Source organism: Cricetulus griseus, chromosome 2 (assembly GCF_003668045.3).
Source record: "Cricetulus griseus strain 17A/GY chromosome 2, alternate assembly CriGri-PICRH-1.0, whole genome shotgun sequence".
Classification (NCBI taxonomy): domain Eukaryota; kingdom Metazoa; phylum Chordata; class Mammalia; order Rodentia; family Cricetidae; genus Cricetulus; species Cricetulus griseus.
The window spans coordinates 132,643,697-132,657,189 of record NC_048595.1 but is presented as its reverse complement, the minus strand read 5'-3'; the positions used below and the strand labels follow the sequence as shown (position 1 = coordinate 132,657,189).

At 38.2% G+C, this 13,493-nt stretch overlaps 1 protein-coding gene across 1 annotated transcript in view; it reads right to left on the bottom strand.

The window, feature by feature from the left end:
- The window catches only part of Cngb3 (cyclic nucleotide gated channel subunit beta 3), a 172,184-nt gene that overhangs the window by 128,475 nt on the left and 30,216 nt on the right, over positions 1 to 13,493 (bottom strand). The gene's annotated exons all lie outside the window — the stretch shown is intronic.

Below are 13,493 nucleotides of genomic sequence, written 5' to 3'. Positions count from 1 at the left end.
TAGATCTCTGCTGATAGGTGGAGTTAAGGCAGGATCTAGGACATTTGGGTCACCTGGAGTAGAGCATATCGGCAGCTTTGAGAAAAATGGACAAAAGCCCATAAAACTTCTTTTTTTTAAGCAATGCAACAGGTTTATTTGTTTTTACTAGATTCAAGAATGCACAGAAAATGTTAAAAATGCATTTCAAATTAAAAATTACTATGTCCATACGACTATTACAAAAATGTAAAATATTTTTAGTATTCAAAAACAATAATCACATTTTTCAAAGTTACTCATATGAATAAAAACTAAGTAAAGTTCTACTACATTTCTTAGTTATAAATGTCTTTTACTTTTTAGAAAAAATAGGATTATTAGCCAATATCCTTTAAATATAGACAAATTATATTAATGTTTTATGAGAAAAGGTGGTACAACAGGTAAACTATCAACATCATAGAAATTCAATTAAAACCATATTGATCTGACATTACATACAGCTCACCACCCCAAAGGGATTGCTGTTATCAAGAATGGGTAAACTTTCTGGTGTTGGTGGCACATGCCTTTAATCCTAGCCCTTGAGAAGCAGAGGCAGGTGGATCTTTGTGAGTTTCAGGACAGCCAAGGGTACACAGAGAAACACTGTCTTGGAAAAAAAAGAATGAACAAACTTATGAGGCAGTGTGTATGTATACATACTGATGTTAAGATCACAAGGATATAACTAGTCCATAAAGCTTTCTTAAAAGGTTATAAGAAGAGGTAAAATTATGGTTCAAGCAAGCTCAAGAGAATGTGGCATAAGAGTAACTAGAAAAAGTAAATATAGATAACTTGTTTGAGGAACTTTGCTATGAGATCGAGAGAGAAACAGGGCAGTAAGGGGTCACTTGCATAGTGCTGAGGGAGGCATTTTGCTGCCATTGTTTATGTGTGGAAAATGCTATAACATGCTTATATGTCTATAAAAATCCAAAGAAGGGAAAATGATACAGTTCTTATAGGAGAGACAGGGAAAGGTTGCTAGAGTGATGTCTGTGTGTGGACATGACAGTGGAGGAGTCATCCTTACACATATCATGCTTAGTTAATCCAAAGAAATACAAGTAAAGGCTGATGAAAGGGCCACAGCACAGTGTTGTGTACACCTGTTCTCAGGGAGGCATGAGCAAACATCTACTCATTCTTGATAGGAATCAGTGACAGACTAAAGAAATGATACCATCAAAGTTCAACTTGACGAGCCAGTAAAATTATTGGGGTTGCTTATAGGAGTATGGGTGAGGGGTTACTTAGAGGTACATAAATGACTGAATGACAGCTACATCACCAAAACCCCAGCACAACATGGGTGATCATGGATGAAACTAGAGCCCCAAACTCTTTTCATGACTTAGAGGCATCTCAATAGGTCAAAGGCTTTCATCTAGGCAGCTCAGCTTCTCTAAGTCTGCCAGTAGTCCATAGTTTTTCTATTAACTCTGGAATGGAGAGGCCTTGTGCATTAAATCAGTTTAATAGAGACTTAGGAGTTCTCTATTCTTGAGGTTCAAGGAGCATCTCTTTAGAACATCCTGAGTCTTAGGGATGATCCCTCCAGGATGGAAGGTTTCAGCTTGGGGAAACATGCTACACAACACACAGGCATACATTGGGTTTTGTGGTGGAAGCATGTGGACCTTCTCTTCCAGAGGCTCCCATTGTGTTTACTTACCAGCCTACTGCCCCTGCTTCAACATTGCAAACTAGCAGAGTCCTGGCTCTACTGTCTGTTCCTATCTTACAATAACCAGTGCAACTATCCCAGTTCTGTGCCTTGTCCACATACATCAGGGCACTGTTGAACAGTGGGGGCATGCAAACTTATAATGAAATGAATCACTGGGTCATGTAGAAGCCATTCGCCAAGCTGATTGTTGCCATGTAAGCTAGGTGATAGACTGTTACTGTCTCAGCACCATTTGGGCAAACACTTACTTGTTTAGAATTATTATGTATGTAAGCTTCAGTTTTATGTGTTAGCCACATTGTATAGCAGAATTGTAAAGGTACTATGGAATAATAGAGCACCAAAAAATTAAACAGAAACATTATCTTTCATATAAAATAAAGAACAGCTGAGACACATTCATGGGAAGGAAAAGATTTCTTGTTTGCTCTCCTCTATTTTTCCCCCTACACAACCTTCCTTGTTCCTCTATGTCCTCCTCACCCCAAGATACCATCAGAGAAGGAGCCAGTATAGGTTTAAAGAGAAATCAGGCACTAGGGGAATGTCCAGAGATCTACAAGGATGACACCAACTAACCATCTAAGCAACAGTGGAGAGGCTACCTTAAATGCCAACCCCTGATTATGAGACTGATGACTAACTTATATGTCATCCTAGAGCCTTCATCCAGCATCTGATGGAAGTAGAAGTAGATACCCACAGCTAAACACTGAACTGAATTGGAATCCAGTTGTACAGAAGGAGGAGTGATGAACAAAGGGGTCAAGACAAGGCTGGTGAAACCCACAGAAACAGCTGACCTGAACAAGGGGGAGCTCTTGGCCCCCAGACTGATCACTAGGAAACCAGCATGGGACTGATCCAGACACCAGGAACATGGGTTTCAGTGAGGAAACCTCAGAAATCTACAGGACCTCCTGTAGTAGATCAGTACTTATACCTAGCATAGGAATGGACTTTGGGAGCCCATTTCACATAGAGGAATACTCCATCAGCCTAGACACACAGGGGAGGGCCTAGGCCCTAGCTCAAAGGATATGACAGACTCTTAAGACCCCCCCATAGATGGCCTCACTCTCCCTGGGGAGCAGAAATGATATTGGATAGTTAGGTTGTTAGTGGGGGGCAGGGGAGGAGGGGAGAGAGAGGGAACTGGGATTGACATGTAAAACAATCTTGTTTCTAATTTAAATAAAAATGGAGAAAGAATGTTTCTTATTTGAAAAAGTAATTTATTTAAAATGAGAAAAACATTTACTATACTCATAAAGTTTTTTTTTTATAAGAACACACACACACACACACACACACACACACACACACACACACGTAAGAATCTACTAGAACCAAACACATGATGTTTTATTTCCAAAGTGGGTACCTTTGACTACAAGTGCCAAGTACCAGGCCTGGCCAGTTTCTCTACCAATCCACTAACTCCATCTAGTGCTGGATTACCAACATCTTGGCTGATCAATGCCAAAACGTTCAAGTTTCTATCTTGCTCACCAAGAGAGAGGATGGTAGTGATTTACAATGGACATGCCCTAGTCTAGCTTACTTTGACATCTTTTCATTTCTTGAAAATCTAAATGCTATAAATCAGTGAACAAATTCTGCCACCTGCCCTGTAAATTACCCCTCACTGTGTAGAAATCCCATCCCTTTCACAGGACCCAGCTTTTGTAGGGAGATGTCCCCACACCTTCCCCACTGAGATTGATTCTTGTTGCTTGCTTATTCTTGGGAATGGGGCCTACCTGGAGGATGGCTGACTTAACAGTTGATCACAGAACTAAAGAAAAATGACTCTCTGTCTCCCAGAAGCAATCAAATCTAACAGCTCCTCAGGTAGGATTTGGTGCTCTCATTCAATGCTGAGATTTTTGTCTGACTTTAGATTGCACAGGTTTTTGTGCCTATTGTCACTATCACTGAGTTCCTATGCGCCACCGTCCTGTAGTTTCTAGAAAACACTGTTTTCTGAAGTCCATCATTTTTAGCTTTTATGATCTTTCTGCCCTCTCTTCCTCCTCAAAGATCCCTTTGAGTCTTCTGGGAAAGGTTGTGATATGTACGTCCCACTTAGAAATGAGCACTCCACAGTCTCTTACTCTCTTTACATTAACCATCTGAGGGTCTCTGTGTGAATTGCCATCTACTGAAAGAAGAAGCTTCCATTATGAGTGTTAAGAAATGCACTGGTCTCTGTGTATAGCAATTATTAAGAATTGCTTTTAATACTATCCCCATTTAGCAGACAATCAGTGTTAGGCTCACTTCCACAGCTTATGGCTTAACTAGCCACAATTTCTTGAACTTGTTTACAATGCTAGGTACAGGTTTCAGCTCAGGAAATGGGCCTTACCTACAATAAGAAAGTAGCTTGTTACTGTCGTAACCTTTGTCTTGCCACTATAGTACTCGTGGCCATTTCTTGTCAAGCAAGTCATTGTTGTAGCTTTCAGGGTTCAGAGTTGAGTGAAACTGATGATGACCTTTCTCTTTGGGTAGCATCCATAGCACCTTAACACTATAAAATCTAGTCAGTGGGGTGAAGCCTCCATGTTCGCACCAGATTAATTTGGTTGTGTTCTGTCTCAAGTGTGTTGTGTCTTCAAGAATAGGGTCTTATTGTCAAGTTCTAGAAGTCAACCAAGAGCGCTGAAAACAGCCTATAATATTTGGGAGTTTATGGGACCTCATTGGCCAAAACCTCACAAAGAAGTAGCCTATTTATGGTACCAGGGTTTTAAATTGCTAGCACATCATGTATTTTTAATGAATCATACAAGAGGTTTGACAATACATATTTGGTATAGCATATGATCGGTTTCTGCATATCTTCTATGTAAGTTCTAATCACTATGAATTATATTTGATTGGTATCTTCTCTACAGCCCTTTGAATCCAAGTTATTAATTTTACTGTTCAATACATTGTATATTTTCTTAACTTGAAATATTAGCTATTATTCATAAGGAAGGTGAAATATTTTATAATCACTTATTCTAGGAGAGTGGAATTGTCCATTGCATCTTGTAGTTGACAGAAATTCATGCACTTTGTCTTATCTATTGTCTCATAATACAGAACTGTGTAAGCTTAGCACATGGAGGATAAAAATTCCATTTTGGTTGTTTCCAAAAATATTTTAACATGCAGATTCAATTAACAAAACTTAAAATTAATCAACTTCTCAATACTTTTAGATGCAAATCACTCTTATTTGGGTTATATCACATTTAAAACATAAATAGAGACTGTTTTATGCTCACAGCAAAGTGTCACTGCTTTGTCTATATTCTCCCCTTGGACATTCATAACCTCCTCATCACTGACAACTCCCAGCAGAGTGCTATGTTCCTGGCAACTGATGAACATGCATTGACACATTATTATCCAAATGCCCTAAGTCAAATTCAAAGGCAAGGAGCAGCTTTGAGATCATGACATATCTGTTTTCTGTACTTTGATAATTTCTGAAATTATGCATCTCCACCTATGAACTTTGTCCTTTATGACAACTTTAAGTTTATTTCCTGGGGTATTGAGTCCCAATTATTTCAATTTTCATCTTTACTTTTCAGGTGATTTTTAAAATTCCTCTGAGGTACATATGTCTCTTCAGGTTTGATTGATTTAATACCTGTATTTTACTCTTAGTACTTTTTTCCTTTTAGGGAATAAGAGATGGTTAATTCTGGAGCTGTTTGGAATAACCATGGCCCAGGACCGCATATCTAGGTTGCTCCAAATTCCATGTTCCAATGTGGAAATCATTGCATGAAGTTCTTATAATTTTACAGAACAAAGAAAGTCCTAAATCAAGGCAAGTCTAAAATACATCATAGAGGCAGGCACAGCAAGACAGAGGAAGATTTTCTCGAGTGCCAGGATACTATCTTATGGCAGTCTTCACTTTTGGATTGGAGGGAGCCAGGTGTCTGCCAATGGAATTGAATCCACTTGTCACATGACATTATTTCACACATAGTGGTGGGCAATGAAGGGCTATTCTGCAGTGCTAGCACTAGGTCAAGACAAGGTCATTAATCTACCAACTTGCAACATTCCAATATCTTACAGTATTGCCACTCTAATCAGTCAGTTGGTCTCTGTGGCACAGATTCTTTTCAGGAGTTTACATGCACAGTTCATGCTGGCTAGGCCCAGGTGTAAAATTTTAAATTGACTGAATCTGGATCATGTCATTCTCCTGTATGCTGGTAGTTGTCCATTGTTTTTGTTGAGAATCAAATACTTGTTTATTTCTACTTTATGCTTATTTTCTGGCTAGTTTAAATATCTTATAATTTTGTCTTTGGGTTTCACTAGAATGGATTTCAGTAAATTCATTCTCATTGATTTGCATTTATTTGAGGCACTAAGTTTCATAGGTCCTTTCATCAAGTGGGTTTTTTTTTTCTGTCATGCATCTGTCTTCTGAAATTATGATTATACACATGTTGTACCTTCTCTCATTGTGTTCTGTTTTTCAGATCCATCATCCATCATGGATTCTTCAACTGTGTGATTTTTCTCTATTATGGGTTTACTGACTGTATTTTTCACTATAGAAATTTTGCTTCATTCTTTTGTGAAAATAAGTGTGCTTATTAGTTTTGTACTTTTGTTTTATTTGTAAGCATCTCTTGATTTCTTTAAATATACTTAATGTACTTATTGTATAGGCTGCCTGATAATTTACCATTTTTCTTTGACCATCAGATTCTTTTTCTGGCTTCTTGTTTGCAGAAGTTTATGTTTTATTTCCTTGGATATGTGCTTGTGCATGTGAGTGAAGTGTTCTATGAAGTCAGAAGAGAGCATTGGATTTTCTGGGGTTGAAGTTACATAAGGTTGTGAGCCACCCATTGTGGGTCCAGGGTAAGAGTACTGTGTGCTCTTAACTGCTGAGCTATCTTTCTAGCTCCCATTAATAATTTTTGATTATAAATCACAATATTCATTGTGATTTTTATTTGTGGGGACATTTTGGAAACTGGTTTCAAAGTTTGATTCCCCCCAATGGAAACAATGTCTGCAAATTCACATTCAATAATTCTAAACGTTATGTTCTTAAGTGAACTAGAATTTTTTTGGTAAGATATAGATGTCAGGAATTTTTGTGGTAGGCCTTGTGGAATACTGACTTACAATCCCCAGGGAAGTAATTCTTTTCACTTATCATTTTCTTGACCTTCCATGTCCATCTTTTCCTTCTTTCTTTTCTCATTTTGTCTAGTCCCATCTTGTTTCATCTATTCCCTCTTCCATCAAAGTCCCTCTCCTGACCTAGAGTTAGAACAAATGAAAGTTTTATTTTCACTTTGGGTTTGGGGGATAGGTCACTTGCCAATGGTTTACTATTTAGGGATCTAGTTTGTGGTGGGGTCTTCAGTTTACCCTTCTGTCCAGTTTAGGCCCAGTGCATTTTAACCTAGATTCAGACCATATGAGTATGAACAAAATCCCATGAACAAACACAATTCTTAAAAATTTTCATAGATCTCATTCATTTTCTAACAGGTTAGTTAGGCCACAAAAGTATGATTTTATGTTTTAGCTAATATTTTAAATTATATTCTCCCTGAAGAACTTTTAAATAGGTATTTAGTCTGTCATATGGCTAGTGAGAGAAGTCAATAGTCATTATTGAAAATTAATTAACAATCTGTTGTTAGGTATTTTCAGTGTTTTAGTTTTTATTCATTTATTTTCTGAGATAGGGTTTCATGTAATCTAGGCTGGCCTTTAACTTGCTATGTATCAAAGGCCATTCTTCAAGTTCTGATCCTTCTGATTCTGCCTCCACAGAGCTGGGATTACAGGCATATGCTACCACACCAAGTTCTAAGAGTTTCCAATGATTAATTACAAAGACAGTGTTTACCATAGAGGCAAGTTTTAACTTAGGACTCCGAGGGACAGCACATCATTTTCACAATACTTCACACAAAACTGGCAAATGCATTGCTGTTTTCTATTTATTTATTTATTTATTTATTTATTTATTTATTTATTTAAAACCCACAATCTTGCAAGTCATTGCAGTACGAATTTAATTTTCTATTTGTAAACTTGATAGCTGAAGTTCCTTTCCGATTTCAGCTGTAAAGTCACATATGGTTTTAAAGCATCTTTCCTGCAGTGATTCTTGCTTTTGCTAGTTACAGAACAATAAACATCCTTGTTTATGAGTGCTGATGAGATTCTGAATTCTCCTCTCTTCTCATTGTTCCTGCTGTGAAATGATTGCCCAGTTTAAAGTCACCCAAATAGAGACTGATTGCTATTATGAGCAGAGCAGGCTATTCATAGAAATAACCTTCCGTCTCAGCATCCTGGGTAACAGTGAAAACTGCATCGTCTCCTGTAGAAGTCAGTTGTCCCACAACCCCACCCTGTTCCAGGCACTGAATGCTTTACTCACTTGCTTGTTTGTCATTTAACCACTTAACCTATCAGCCATTCAGCTCTGTCTCCCCTTTCCGATGTAGCTATTTGACATTTCCAGGCAAAACACATCTTTTACTTGGTATTCATTAGTGTCTATCAAACTGTATCTTTTTTTATATTAAAAAATAAGGATGTGCTGAGATAGAATGCCAGAAACAGACCCTTTTTTTCTTGGTAATGGACAAATGGCATCAGTAGGTCTTCCTAGGGTGAAGCCTCTGTCTTTTAGGAGCTAAATGATTCTCTGACAATGTAACAAATTGGTTGATTTTTTTTGAAGAAAGATTTACAGAGAATTTCTTTTCTCAGATGGACAATTCAGAAAATGTTGTGAAAAGTTAAAAAAGGAAAGAGATCTGAAAGTTACTTTAATATAAATGGATTCCAATCAGAAATGTGGACATGAAGTTCTGAGATATCTTAAAAAAATCTCTTCCTTGCCTGACACATATTTGAGATAAGTGTTATTACTCTGAATGGGAAAATAGTTTTAGATTTCCTTTAGAGTCATATGTAGGACAAGTTAAAAATATCACAGAAATGTATTTGTTATATGAAATTCAAATCTCTATATATAAAATAAACGTTTTCACTTCTTTTTGTGTTTAAATAAATAACAAAGTAGACATACTGTGCTTATATTCATGCTCACATTGTTTTATTCTTACAAAACAATATGTGAGGTCAAGTCACAGGGATTATTTTGTTAATGCTTATTTTTTGAATAGCTAACTTTGAAGTTCACTTTATGACAAAATGAAGGTATTTAGTCTTTGTGCTCAAACAGATGCAAATCTATGTTCAAGAGTTTTGAGTATACAGAGTTTAACAGGATAAGAAGCATGTGAAGTGGTGAGGAGATCTTTTTGTTAGAAGCATAAAAAATAGCATCTGCATAGCTTCAGTTCCTTTATGTGTATAATGGGATGGGGATGGTGAGATAATTCACATATCAACTTGACAGGGCCATGGTACCTTGATACATGAAAAAACATTACTAATGTGTTTTAGATGAAAAGTACAAGTGTATTATAAGAGCAAGAAAGCAGGTTGCCTCTCCCAACAGTGGTGGGTCCCAGAGCCAGCAGGTCTCCAGAGCCTAAGTTTTTGATCTTTTCCTGTTTTCACATAGGAAACTGAAAACTGACTTCTTTGAGTCTTGTGCTTGCTGCTTTTGGACCAGAAATCCCCTTTGGTTGGTTTTCCTGGGCATCTGGTTGCTGACCATAAAGACCATGGCTTTTCAGCCTTTATTATCTCATAAGCCAATTCTTAATATTTTTTCCATCTATGTGTATATGTTATTGGTTTCAGTTCTGGAGAACTGTCACTGATGCATGTGACAGTGTCTATGCCCATATTTATCAGGCATTCTCCTCTGCCCATCTTCTGAGCATGACATAAATCAATATGCAACCAGTAATATCACATTGCAGTTATTACAGGGAAATCACAAATCTACATCAAACAATATCCCCAAAAACTTGTCAAAGATCCCAGACCAAAGGTCTCTTTTTGGCCCAGAGCTTATGTCAGACAATACAGTAAATGTACTTCAAATAATCTTAGATTTATATTTTATTAGTAGTATATTTTTTCCAACTTAGAAACAGACAAGGACTAGTCATTCACATATCTACTCTTAGCCCAGAATCAACTAAACCCTTAATGTTTTTCAAGTAGAGGGAACATTTTAGACTTGATGTTGCTTATAGTTGAAGATACTGATTTTTTTCAGATTTTTTTATTTGAATTAGAAACCAGACAATCCCAGTTACCTTCTCCCTCCCATTTTCCCCTACCAACCCCCCCCCACAACTAAAACCCTACCTATCACAATCCTTTCTGCTCCCCCTGGATGGTGAGGCCTTCCATAGGGTGTCATCAGAGTCTATCATATGCTTTGGGATAGGGCCTGGGCCCACCCCCGTGTGTCTTGGCCTCTATGTGGAATGGACTCCCAAAGTCCATGAAACCCTATCTATCGAATATCCTTTCTGCTTCACCTGGATGGTGAGGCCTTCCATAGGGTGTTATCAGACTCTATCGTATCCTTTAGGATAGGACCTAGGCCCAACCCTGTGTGTCTTGGCTCAGGGAGTATTCCTCTATGTGGAATGGGCTCCCAAAGTCCCCACCTGTGCTAGGGATAAGTAGTGAACAACTAAATGAGGTCCCTTAGTTTTCCAAGGTTTCCTCCCTGAAACCCATGTTCCTCGGGTCTGGATCAGTCCCATGCTGGTATCCCAGCTATCAGTCTGGGGAGCAAGAGTTCCTCGATGTTCAGGTCAGTTGTTTCTGTGGGTTTCACCAGCCTGGTCTGCACCCCTTTGCTTTTCACTGGTTCTTCTCTGCATCTGGATTCCAGTTCAATTCAGTAATTAGTTGTGGATATCTGCTTCTACTTCTACCAGCTGCTGGATGAGGGCTATCGGGTGGCATATAAGTCAGTCATCAATCTCATTATCAGGGGAGGGCCTTTAAAGTAGCCTCTCCTCTGTTGCTTAGGTTGTTAGCTGGTGTCATCTTTGTAGATCTCCAGACATTTCCCTAGTGCTTGATTTCTCTGTAAACCCAAAATGTCTCCCTCTATTATGGAATCTCCATTCTTTCTGCTCCCTCATGTCCTCTGCATACCCCCTCTTCTTCCCTTCTCATTCTCCTAGCTCCCTCCCCCCTCTTCCTGTGCTCTGAATTTGTTCAGGGGATCTTGACACTTTCCCCTTCTCCAGGGGACCATGTTTGTCTCTTTTAGGGTCCTCCTTGTTTACTAGCTTCTCTGGTAGTGTGGATTGCAGGCTAGTAACCCTTTACTCTATGTCTAAAAATCTACATATGAGTGAGTACATATCATGTTTGTCTTTTTGTGATTGGGTTACCTCGCTCAGAATGGTTTCTTCTAGTTCCATCCATTTTCTTGCAAATTTCAAGATTACATTGTCCCCTCCCCCGTGAGTAGTATTGCATTGTATAAATGTACCACATTTTCTCTATCCATTCTTCAGTTGAGGGGCATCTAGGTTGCTTCCAGCTTCTGGCTATTACAAATAGGGCTGCTATGAACATCGTTGAACAGATGTCCTTATTGTATGAATGTGCTTCTTTTGGGTATATGCCTAAGAGTGGAACTGCTGGATCTTGTGTAGACTGATTCCCATTTTCTTGAGGAGTCACCATACTGATTTCCAAAGTGGCTGTACAAGCTGGAACTCCCACCAACAGTGGAGAATTGTTCCCCTTTCTCCACATCCTCTCCAGCATAAACTGTCATTGGTGTTTTTGATTTTGGCCATTCTGACAGGAGTAAGATGGTATCTCAGAGTTGTTTTGATTTGCATTTCCCTGATGTCTAAGGATGTTGAACACTTTCTTATGTGTCTTTCAGCCATTTTAGATTCCTCTGTTGAGAATTGTCTATTCAGTTCTGTGCCACACTTTTTAATTGGATTGTTTGGTGTGAAGCTACTGATTTTTATTAGCTCCAAGTAACAAAAGAATTTTGATTAATACGAACATTGTGCAATAATATTGCCCTTCAAGTGTTCTTTTTGATATCATATGCAAAATACTATTCTCTGTACAGTTCTAGCTCGGTAGCACTGGTTCACAGGAGGTCAACACAGATAACTTCTGTAACTCCCACATGGAATCAGACCATTTCCTTTAGCTTTAATCCAATATGTCACCAAAGATTCCAGTGCACCCTTTAGTGCATGCATTATTCTTTGTCAAGTTTGAGAAAAGATGTGAACCAACCTTCCATCCCCAAGAAAGCGGAGCATTTCGCTAGCTTGGGAGTAGCACACAGCTTGTCAATAATTCCTAATCTCAATTGTTACCTAAACTGCAGAGAGAGCTGTCAGGAACAAAAAGCTAACTAGACTTAAACAGTTTTTTTTAGCCAATAATAGTTAGGGTGAATAAGAGTCCAGGAAAGAGTGAAGAATTAAACCCAATGAGGCTAGCATCACTTCCTCCAGAGCTTTGTCAGGTGCTGACCATGCTCATTCTTCCCAAGGAAGCTGAAAATGAATAAGGAATCTTGGGTGTTTATACTTAGCCATCTCCTACTGATGAGCTATACAATTTTGAAAATTTAGGAGTTCTGGAGAAACAAGTCCAGTATGTTTGGGTTCATTCACTGATTAATTTGATCAATATTTTTTGATTGTTTACTTTGTGGCAGCCATTGAGCTGACATTGGGGATGTCTTTCTTAGCTTCATCAAGCATACACTGGAGAGGAGGAGGAGCCTGATGACTTCAGACAATCACATGAATAGCTGTAGAGATATACACCATGGAAGAGCTCTTACAGAGGGAAGCATGACCTAATTAGGAAGGTCAGGCAAAGCACAAGAAAGTGATGGATGATACATGAGGAATGGAGGGAGTTTGTTGGGGCTAACAGGAAACAGTATGGATTCCACTTCAGCCCTTTGATAAGCTGTTCCCATAGCTTATTGCAAAAGCTTAAATATGTTAAAATAAATGCTGAAAAGGAAAGTTAGATCAGTGGTTAAGCTGCTGATTAAAGAAGAGTGCATTGGTGGGAAGGAAGAAAACATACCACTCAGGAATTCAGTCTTCTGCAATGTAATTTTATCTGAGCTGACCCTGTTACTATAAGAAACTAATTAACCTTTCTGTGCCTTGGCTGCTTTTCTGCAGGGTGAAGATAATAGGGACTCATTAAAAGCAATGAAATGCCTTGTATAAACATCAACAATTATCTAACTAATATAAATACTTGTGTATTCTGTTGTAAAATGTAGCCCTTAACTCAGAATTTGGAATCTTTTCTCTGCATGGATTATGTTTTAGATTTTATTTATTTTGTGTATGAGAGAGAAAGCTCATGTTTATACATACAAGCCAAGATTGTGCCAATTGACAGTACATTTTCTAACATGTACTGTTCAGTCAGCAGTACCTTGGATCCCAGATAATCATAAAGATTTCCAGTGGATGGTTTACCAAAGTCCAGGTGAAATGAACACAGAAGAAATGTAGTGTGGAGTGGGATGAGATAAGTTGGAAGAATAGATTATTTTAACGGCCTTTTAAATGACAATTCTTGCCTGTTAGAAAAGTTTAATTTTTATTGTTTCATACACACATTAAAATTATCTTAACTGTAGCTAAGCAATTCAAATTGAATCAGCAGGCACATAACAACATGCCAAGAGCAAAATGAAGGCACCCCTAGCTTGTTTTTTTTAGTTCTCTCTCTCTCTCTCTCTCTCTCTCTCTCTCTCTCTCTCTCTCTCTCTGAATTCATAGGTTCATATTTAAATCAACATCCCTTTTGG